Source organism: Sus scrofa, chromosome 1 (genome assembly GCF_000003025.6).
Source record: "Sus scrofa isolate TJ Tabasco breed Duroc chromosome 1, Sscrofa11.1, whole genome shotgun sequence".
NCBI classification, from domain to species: Eukaryota; Metazoa; Chordata; class Mammalia; order Artiodactyla; family Suidae; genus Sus; species Sus scrofa.
Genome location: NC_010443.5, coordinates 172,810,497 through 172,819,833, shown reverse-complemented (window position 1 = coordinate 172,819,833; position 9,337 = coordinate 172,810,497).

The following is a 9,337-nucleotide window of genomic DNA, read 5'->3' as shown; positions in this document are numbered from 1 at the left end:
ATTAAGCTCTTTCAGACCTTTGCCTGAAAATTCCCAATCATAAATACTCCTTCACCATAGTTGAATTCCAGTCATTTTACTAGGAGAAAAAGATGATGGTTACATCAACTGAGTAGTTAGTTAAATGTGTACCAAAAATTTAGCTGAATTCTAAATACTAAATGCCGAATGATAACAATTAAAAACATATATATTGATGGCATGCATATTATATTTTTATTAATTACTTATTTTAATTATTATTATATCAGTCAACCTATAAGTACTACATCAACATGTAGCATGGATTGGGCTCTCCAGCAACATTTATATAATTCAGACATTTATATTTAATTCTTTTTTTATTGTTATTTCCCCAATAATCTTTTTTCTACTGTACAATGTGGTGACACATACATGTGTACATTCTTTTTTCTGACATTATCAAGCTCCATCATAAGTGACTAGACATAGTTCTCAGTACTACACAGCAGGATCTCATTGCTAATCCATTCCAAAAGCAATAGGTTGCACTTATTAACCCCAGGCTCCCAATCCATCCCACTCCCTCTCCCTCTCCCTTGGCAACCACAAGTCCATTCCACAAGTCTATGATTTTCTTTTCTGTGGAAATGTTCATTTGTGCCCTCTATTAGATTCCAGATTTTCTTTTTTTTCTTTTTTTTTTTTTTTTTTTTTGGCTTTTTGAGTTTTCTAAGGCTGCTCCAGCTGCATATGGAGTTCCCAGGCTAGGGGTCTAATCGGAGCTGTAGCCACCAGCCTATGCCAGAGCCACAGCAATGCCAGATCCAAGCCATGTCTGCGACCTACACCACAGCTCAGGGTAATGCCGGATTGTTAACCCACTGAGCAAGGCCAGGGATCGAACTTGAAACTTCATGATTCCTAGGCGGATTCATTAACCATGGCCACAACGGGAACTCCAGATTCCAGATTTAAGTGATATATTATGGTATTTGTCTTTCTCTTTCTGACTTAGTTCACTCAGGATGAGAGTCTCTAGTTACATCCATGTTGCTGCAAATGGCTTTAATTCATTATTTTTTATGGCTGAGTAGTATTCCATTGTGTATATTTACCACTTATTCCTAATCCAATCATCCATCTGTCAGTGGACATTTGGGTTGTTTCCATATTTTGGCTATTGTGAATAGTGCTGCAATGAATATGCAGGTGCCTGTGTCATTTTTAAGGGGAGTTTTGTCCAGATATATGCCCAAGAGTGGGGCTGCTAGGTCACATGGAAGTTCTATGCATAGTTTTCTAAGGTACCTCCATACTGTTCTCCATAGTGGTTGTACCAGTTTACATTCCAACTAACAGTGCAGGAGGGTTCCCTTTCCTTCACACCTTCTCCAGCATGTTATTTGTGGACTTATTAATAATGGCCATTCTGACTGGTGTGAGGTGGTAATCTCATGGTAGTTTTCATTTGCATTTCTCTAATAATAAGGGATGTTGAGCAGTTTTTCATGTGCTTGTTGGCCATCTATACATATTCTTTGGAAAAATGTCTATTCAGGTCTTTTGCCCATTTTTCTATTGGGTTGTTGGCTTTTTTCTGTTGAGTTGTGTAAGTTGCTTGTATATTCTAGATATTAAGCCCTTGGCAGTTGCATTATTTGACACTATTTTCTCCCATTCTGTAAGTTGTCTTTTTGTTTTCTTTTTCGTTTCCTTTGGTGTGCAAAAGCTTGTCAGTTTGATTAGGTCCCATTGGTTTATTTTTGCTCTTATTTCTCTTGCTTTGGGAGACTGACCTGAGAAAACATTTGTAAGATTGATGTCAGAGAATCCTTTGCCTATATTCTCTTCCAGGAGTTTTATGGTGTCTTGTCCTCTATTTGGGCCTTTAAGCCATTTTGAGTATATCTTCGTGCATAGTGTGAAAGTGTATTCTAGTTTCATTCATTTGCATGCAGCTGTCCAGGTTTCCCAGCAATACCTACTGAAAAGACTGTCTTTTTCCCATTCTATGTGCTTGCCTCCTTTGTCAAAGAGTAATTGACCATAGGTGTCTGGGTTTATTTCTGGAACAAGACAAGAATGCCCACTTTAACCACTGTTATTCGACATAGTACTGGAAGTCCTAGTCATAGCAATCAGACAAACTAAATAAATAAAAGGCATCCAAATTGGAAAAGAAGAGGTAAAAGTGTCACTGAATGCCGATGACATGATACTATATATTGAAAACCCTAAGGACTCAACCCAAAAACTACCTGAACTGATCAACAAATTCAGTGAAGTAGCAGGACATAAGATTAACATTCAGAAATCAGTCACATTTCTGTATACTAACAATGAAATATTAGAAAAGGAATACAAAAATATGATACCTTTTAAACTGCACCCCAAAATTCAAATACCTGGGAATACACCTGACCAAAGAGGTAAAGGACCTATATGCCTAGAACTGTAAAATATTAATCAAGGAAACGAAAGAAGATATAAAGAAATGGAAAGATATTCCATGCTCCTGGGTTGGAAAAATTAATATTGTAAAAATGGCCATACTACCCAAAGCAATCTACAGATTCGATGCAATCACTATCAAATTACCCATGACATTTTTCATAGAACTAGAACAAATAATCCAAAAATTTATATGGAACCACAAAAGATCCAGAATTGCTTTTACAATTCTGAGGAACAAAAACCAAGCAAGAGGCATAACTCTCCCAGCCTTCAGGCTATATTACAAAGCCACAGTCATCAAGACAGTGTGGTACTGGTATCAAAAGAGACATACAGATCAATGGAACAGAATAGAGATATATTTAATTCTTAAAAAATGGTAATGTGCATTTCTTGTTTACATATACTTATTCAATCATGTTGGTTAAGTTTTCACCACTTAATCAAATATTTCTTTAGATGACTAAAAATAATTTCTTTCCTTGTAATTATCAATGGTATTTATTTAGCTAATGGATTCCATGTGGTTTTGAATACATGAGTATTTTATATTACCATTTTTAAGGTTATAGATATTTATTTTAAAATAAAACTATTTCAATTATTTGTATGTTTCCTATTCTCTTTGTGGTGATAATTATTGTGAGCTTTTGTTTAGTTTCTTTTCCCACGTAGCAGTCAACCCCCTGGGAGTCAATTAAAAAAATCTCTTAATCTACTGGACAAAATAAGTGATTCTTGGTTCAGAAGAGCTGTAGTGTTCTTAAACAGAAATTTGTTATGACATTTAATTTGCTTATACAAGGAAGTACAAGACTGATCTCTTGTGTTTATATGTATGTGTATGGGTCTGATGTTTAAGAAAAATTAATTCTTGAATACTTATTGATTATAAGTCAATTTATATGAAAGCTTATTATCAAATATCTGAGAATAAATTCAATATGATGCCTGGAGACCAAATACTACTATTTATATCAAAATATGAATAAAAAACCTAAAATACATTTTTCAATGGCTGCACCCATGGCATATGAAAGTTCCGTGGCCAGGGACTGAATCTGAGCCACAGTTATGATCCTTTAACCTACTGTATTAGTCCAGGGATCTAACCCATTTCTCCACAGTGACCAAAGCTACTGCAGTCTAATTTTTAACCCACTGTGCCACAATGGGAACTCCCCAAATTAATTTTTATATAAAAATAATTTGTAACACTACAAAATGGTTACCATCAGAAAGTCAGCATTTTTAAGTTTATGGACATGTTAATCTTATGGGAAGTGATTAAAGGAAATAACTAGCTCCTAGCAAATTTTGACTGGTTCCACACAAAAGGCGAAAAACATAAAGATTTGGTATAATGTTGGTCCTTTTGTGCTGAAACTTGACCTTTGTCTACCGGTACCAAAAGAAACATGGAGACAGAGTTTTGGGCGATGGAGGAAAAAAAAAAATAGTTTCATAGCTTTGTCAAGAAAAGGAGGCCACAGCAGGCTAAGGCCTTAGATACTGTGTTCTCCTTTGAGAGAAAATAGAAGGTAGATTTATAGTTTTGGAGTGAAACATAGGACTGCAGGTAAGGATTGGGATAGATGCAAGCTTTCAATCTTCAAAATTGGTGTTTAGTGGCCCTGGGTCAGGTTCTGGTGGTCCTCCTTGTTTTTGGTATGAAATATCTTCCATTTGTTGGGGGGTTTTAGTTCTGCAGAACTCAAAGACATTGTTATGCATATTCTTGAAGAGAAACCTGGACCCTGCCCCAAGACTGCATCCCCTCCCTTCTATGATTAGCAACTATTTGAACCTATACTTTGGAACTCAGGAAAGGTCCTAGAGGCTGAATGAAGCCTATTTCCTAAAAACAAGAAATGGGGGACACAGGAAGGCTTCCATGCCCACAGCCCCACAGGGCCCTGCTGGGTTTCACTGTCTAAAATACACAAAGTTCAAGTCAGAGTGCCAAGTGCAAGGGCCAGCACAGGGACAGTAAGCAGGTAATCATCAAGATTTCAGGAACTGCTGGAGTATCCTGCAAATATAGTTGTGCTTTATTGAGAGATTTGCTACAATTCACATGCAGTGAAGAGCAGTCTAAGTAAAGTGAAGATTCTAATGCAGCTAAGCTGCTTTTATTGGTGAGGGAGCCAAAATAGAAATGAAAACTACTCCCCAACAAACTTCAGGGAAATAAAACATGTTAACTATGATTCAGCTTATCACTAGATTTCTATGATGCGCTTGGCTTCTCAGAAAATCCATCCATATTTACCAGTATCAGGTGGGTGCAAAAGAAATACCTTTGGGGCACCAACATCAGTTTGCTATGCCATTTTCGTAATTATCTGAATGGTTCATTATTAGTTCATGATGTTGTAGTCTGAGAGACCTCTTTTAATAAAACCACTCTTTTACATGCCAGTTTTGGACTAATTAAAAAGTAAGACATACATAATAAGAATGGAGATTAAAAACCTCTTGAAATGGATATTTGTAAGTAAGATTTAATCATAAGGTCAAGTTCTGAATATCAGAATTAGGCAGTGTAGGGAGTTCCCGTCGTGGCACAGTGGTTAACGAATCCGACTAGGAACCATGAGGTTGCGGGTTCGATCCCTGCCCTTGCTCAGTGGGTTAACGATCTGGCGTTGCCGTGAGCTGTGGTGTAGGTTGCAGACGCGGCTCGGATCCCGCGTTGCTGTGGCTCTGGCATAGGCTGGTGGCTACAGCTCCAATTGGACCCCTAGCCTGGGAACCTCCATATGCCGCAGGAGCGGCCCAAAGAAATAGCAAAAAAGACAAAAAAAAAAAAAAAAAAAAAAAAAAAAAAAGAATTAGGCAGTGTATATAGAGCAAGTATTCATAACAGACAAATATAGACTTCTCCTATAAGCAAGGCCATTCGCTAAGCTTACCTCATTATCATGAGTGATGGAAATAAAGCACATTATCCAAATATATCAATTTCTAAAAAAAAATACTTATGGTTGCCAAGGGGGAGGGAGTGGGGGTTGGATAGATTGGGAATTCGGGGTTAATAGATGCAAACTATTGCCTTTGGAATGGATAAGCGATAAGATCCTGCTGTATAGCCCTGGGAACTATATCTAGTCACTTACGACAGAGCATGATAATGTGAGGAAAAAGAATGTATACATGTATGTGTGACTGGGTCACCTCGATGTATAGTAGGAAATTGACAGAACACTAAACCAGATGTAATGGAAAAAAATAAAAATCATTATAAAATAAAAAAAGAGAAAGAAAGAAACCTTAAATAATATATAAAAAAATAAATAAATAAAATAAAGGGGATGGGTGATTCATCCCCGATTCCTCTAGTAACTTCACCTATAACATAGGTCATTCTACCCAAGGTGAGGAAGAAGCATTTTTCCCCAATGTCTCATATCCACCTTTGATAAAACCTCATTACAATTAATGCAATAATTATTGTTTTAATTTCTGTGTCCTTAAGGTATAGAAAATATACATAACCTAACAATTGGTTGAAACAGGGCAGGCCCCTGAAGGTCCATTCTGGGTATAAGGCCTTCCATGTCCCGCACTTCTTGATTGTTGAAAAAGTGTTTGTCTCTTAGGACAAGTTCCTCAAGTTCCAAAAATCAGATTCCTGCAGTTAATGATTGGAGAAGGAGAAAAGGCAGAAACAAAGGAAAGTAGTCAAATAAGTAAAGTAATAATAGCTTGAACAATAGAATCAGAGAACTTCTAGTTCCTCCTGGAGGCATAAAGATAACAATCTGAAGCATATCTTTGTGTTGTTTGACAGAAACTAAGACTCCTACCCTGTGGAGAGTGTTGACTATATGCCAACCAGAAGCACATAGACCCCTCCAGACTCCTGGGAACCAGAAGACTGTGATTTAGATTCCTGAAACATCACTCTATTACCTCACCACCAAACAATTAGAAGAATGTCTAGGAGCTGATCACACACATTACAACCCTCATCCCTCATGTTGCCTTTAAAAACCCTGGCTTGAATGCTATTGGGGATCTTGGGTCTTTTAAGTATTAACTGCTTGTCCACCTTGCTTGGTACCCTGCAAATAAATGATCTACTTTCTCAAGTTTGGTTTGGGAACATGGTCCATATATTTATATCATGTTAACTAATGCTTATGAAATTTAATATATTAAAACTTAAGCATACATTTTTTGGTCTCCTAGGCTTGACTATATTTTCCATTAGTGTGTTTGTTATTATAAAACACTGAGTGGTTATTTTCCCTAAACAGGAAACCAGAGGTAGTTGAATTCATCATTCATTTAATAAAAGTGATATTGTAACTTTAGGTTACCTTCTTTTTTTGATACTCCACGTATGTTACAAAATGCCTCCAACAGATCCAAGCAACATTTTCAGTGAGTGAAAACATCTAAATACAGAAAAAGAGGGAAGGGACTTCTATTTTTGCATCATTCTACTATAAGACTTCAGAAATTTTTCCTAGAAACAAAATATGACACTAGCACATTTAATTTATTCACATAGTCCAGGATTTAATCACATATCTGATATTCTACTACAAAGATAGCTGGGAAAGTGACTGCCTGGCATTTTCATATCTACAGACTGAGGCAGTCATTACTAGAAAAGAGGAAGGGTGGGAGGTATTCTTTGTAAGCAAACAATTGTGTGTACCATAGCCTTGGCCTATTTTGTTTGTTAAGTAATTACCTACAAAGATAATTTTGCTTCTGAAAAAAATATGTCCAGCAAGCATACACATACACAAACATTTGAAATCTTTCTGGCAATATATAAAATGAGAGAACACATCATTTAATTGTCTGTTGTTAATGCAAGGTATGGTATGTCCTCAAAAGTCCTATGCAAAGAGAGGCCTATATATTTGACTCAAAGGCAGAACCAAGAAGAGGAAGTCGAAGAAATGCTTTTGGGAAAAGCCTTCACAAAAGTGAGGGAAAAATTGCGGGGAGGAAGAAAAAAGTAATGAGATAACAGGGAAAATATCTAAAATTTCTTCTTTTCCATGAGGAGCCCTGCCAGTTTCTATTGTTCAACGGATGATATAGCCTGCAGGTCCTGAAAGGGCATGAATTAGTGTATTTTTTGGAGAAAAAGTCCCAGCAAAAGAGCTGGACAGTGTATATTATACATCTGAGGGCAGATATTAGAGATCTAAAGAAACATACACAGAAAAGATATAAATGCCACATACTGAGTCATTATGAATAGAATGTTTTGAGTTAATATCTGTAATATCTTTCACCTAAATATTTGTTTTTGTACTGTTACAGATAGTACAATAAATGAGCCATATATAACATTTATTCCTGAGCTTTCTCTTCAGCCTGTTGAAAAATTAACTCTGTGTCTAGCTTATATAGTATGTGATCTACTCTTTCAATTTCTGTGCTAGAGGTCTCTAAGGCTACTTCAGGCTTTGTGACTCATTAGAATAAATCATAAGACTTATAAACACTATTATACTCATGGTTACAGTTTCTTTCAGCAGAAGGATACACATTGACATTAGCAAAGGGGAATGCCCATGGGAGAAGGTTCTGGGGAAATTAGCCACAAGCTTCCAAAGGTCCATCTTTGGAGTCTCACAGGTGCCCTTAACTTTCTCAGCAACAATGTATGTCAACATGTGTAAAGTATGGCTGCCCAGAGAAGGTCATCTGAGCCTCAGTGTCCATGGTTTTTGATTGTGGAGGTCACTTACATTGGCATGCAACACCCATGTGACTGACCTCAGTGACTGAGACTCAAAGCATTAAAACAAAAACCGGTATTCACCATTAATCACATTATTAGCATAAACTATTCAATCAAACTGGTACCATGTGGCTCAGGTACAGAAAAACATTCTTATCAGGCAGAATATTCATGAACTCAGCTGAACTTTCAGGGGCCAGAAAAGGACCAATCCTGAAGACAGGACTTTCTGGGGGGAATATCAAGAATTTAAGGAACTCATGTCTATTGACTTAATCTTTTCACAGTCTATCCTACTATTTCATGGCCTACATTCCTCTATAGCAAAATAATCCAATTTCTCCAGGTATTTCCATTTATGCATTTATAGTGCATAAACAGCAATAGTTTCAGAATGAATATACCTAGTAATAAGCATAGAAATCAACTCACGGTTAGCTAAATTGAGTTTTTACTCAGGCAAGTCATCTTTCATGAGTACTATATCCTAAGGAGGTTATAACTTGACCTCCCAATACATTTCATCATTCATGTAAAAATGATTATATAATCAATTTGCTTAGTTTACTTGCTTAGGTACTTGAACCATTCCAACAACACCAGTGTTACACTATATTGCAGTATCCTCATGGTAAATTTCAGTTTTATTATAGAACAAATCAATGAGAATTACAAAAGCATTTGTTATATCTTCCCAATAAAATTGAATTTTCTCCGTATATCAGATATTTTTATGGAAAAATGCCTTTACAATTGGTCATGATTCAGTTACTTTGGGTTTAAAGTCAGCTGATAATAATTCATTAGTTCGCAGTTTGTACTGAGAGTGGTTTCCATTGTGTGCTGCTGTGTAACATGCCCCTGCATTACGTCCCCTATGACTTCTCACTTCAGAAACCCAGGTGGCCACCTTGAGCAAGTGTACCAGGGTAACCACTGGATGGTTCTAATCACTTTTCAAACAGTAAATGAATTTTGAGGGGTTTAGTTTAATGTGCTCCTTAAATTCCAATAGGATTTTAGTAAGTTGGTGACACTTAGAGGCATCCCTTTAATAATTCTGTTTTTATTGACCATCTGCCTGGCCATATGGGCAGGCTACTGGCCACCACCCATGAGTTAGTATATAACCTAACATCAGGGCTTTTATTGGTATTCAGTTATTCCATCACTGCAATCTAGTCCACTGAACTGATTGGTTTATTA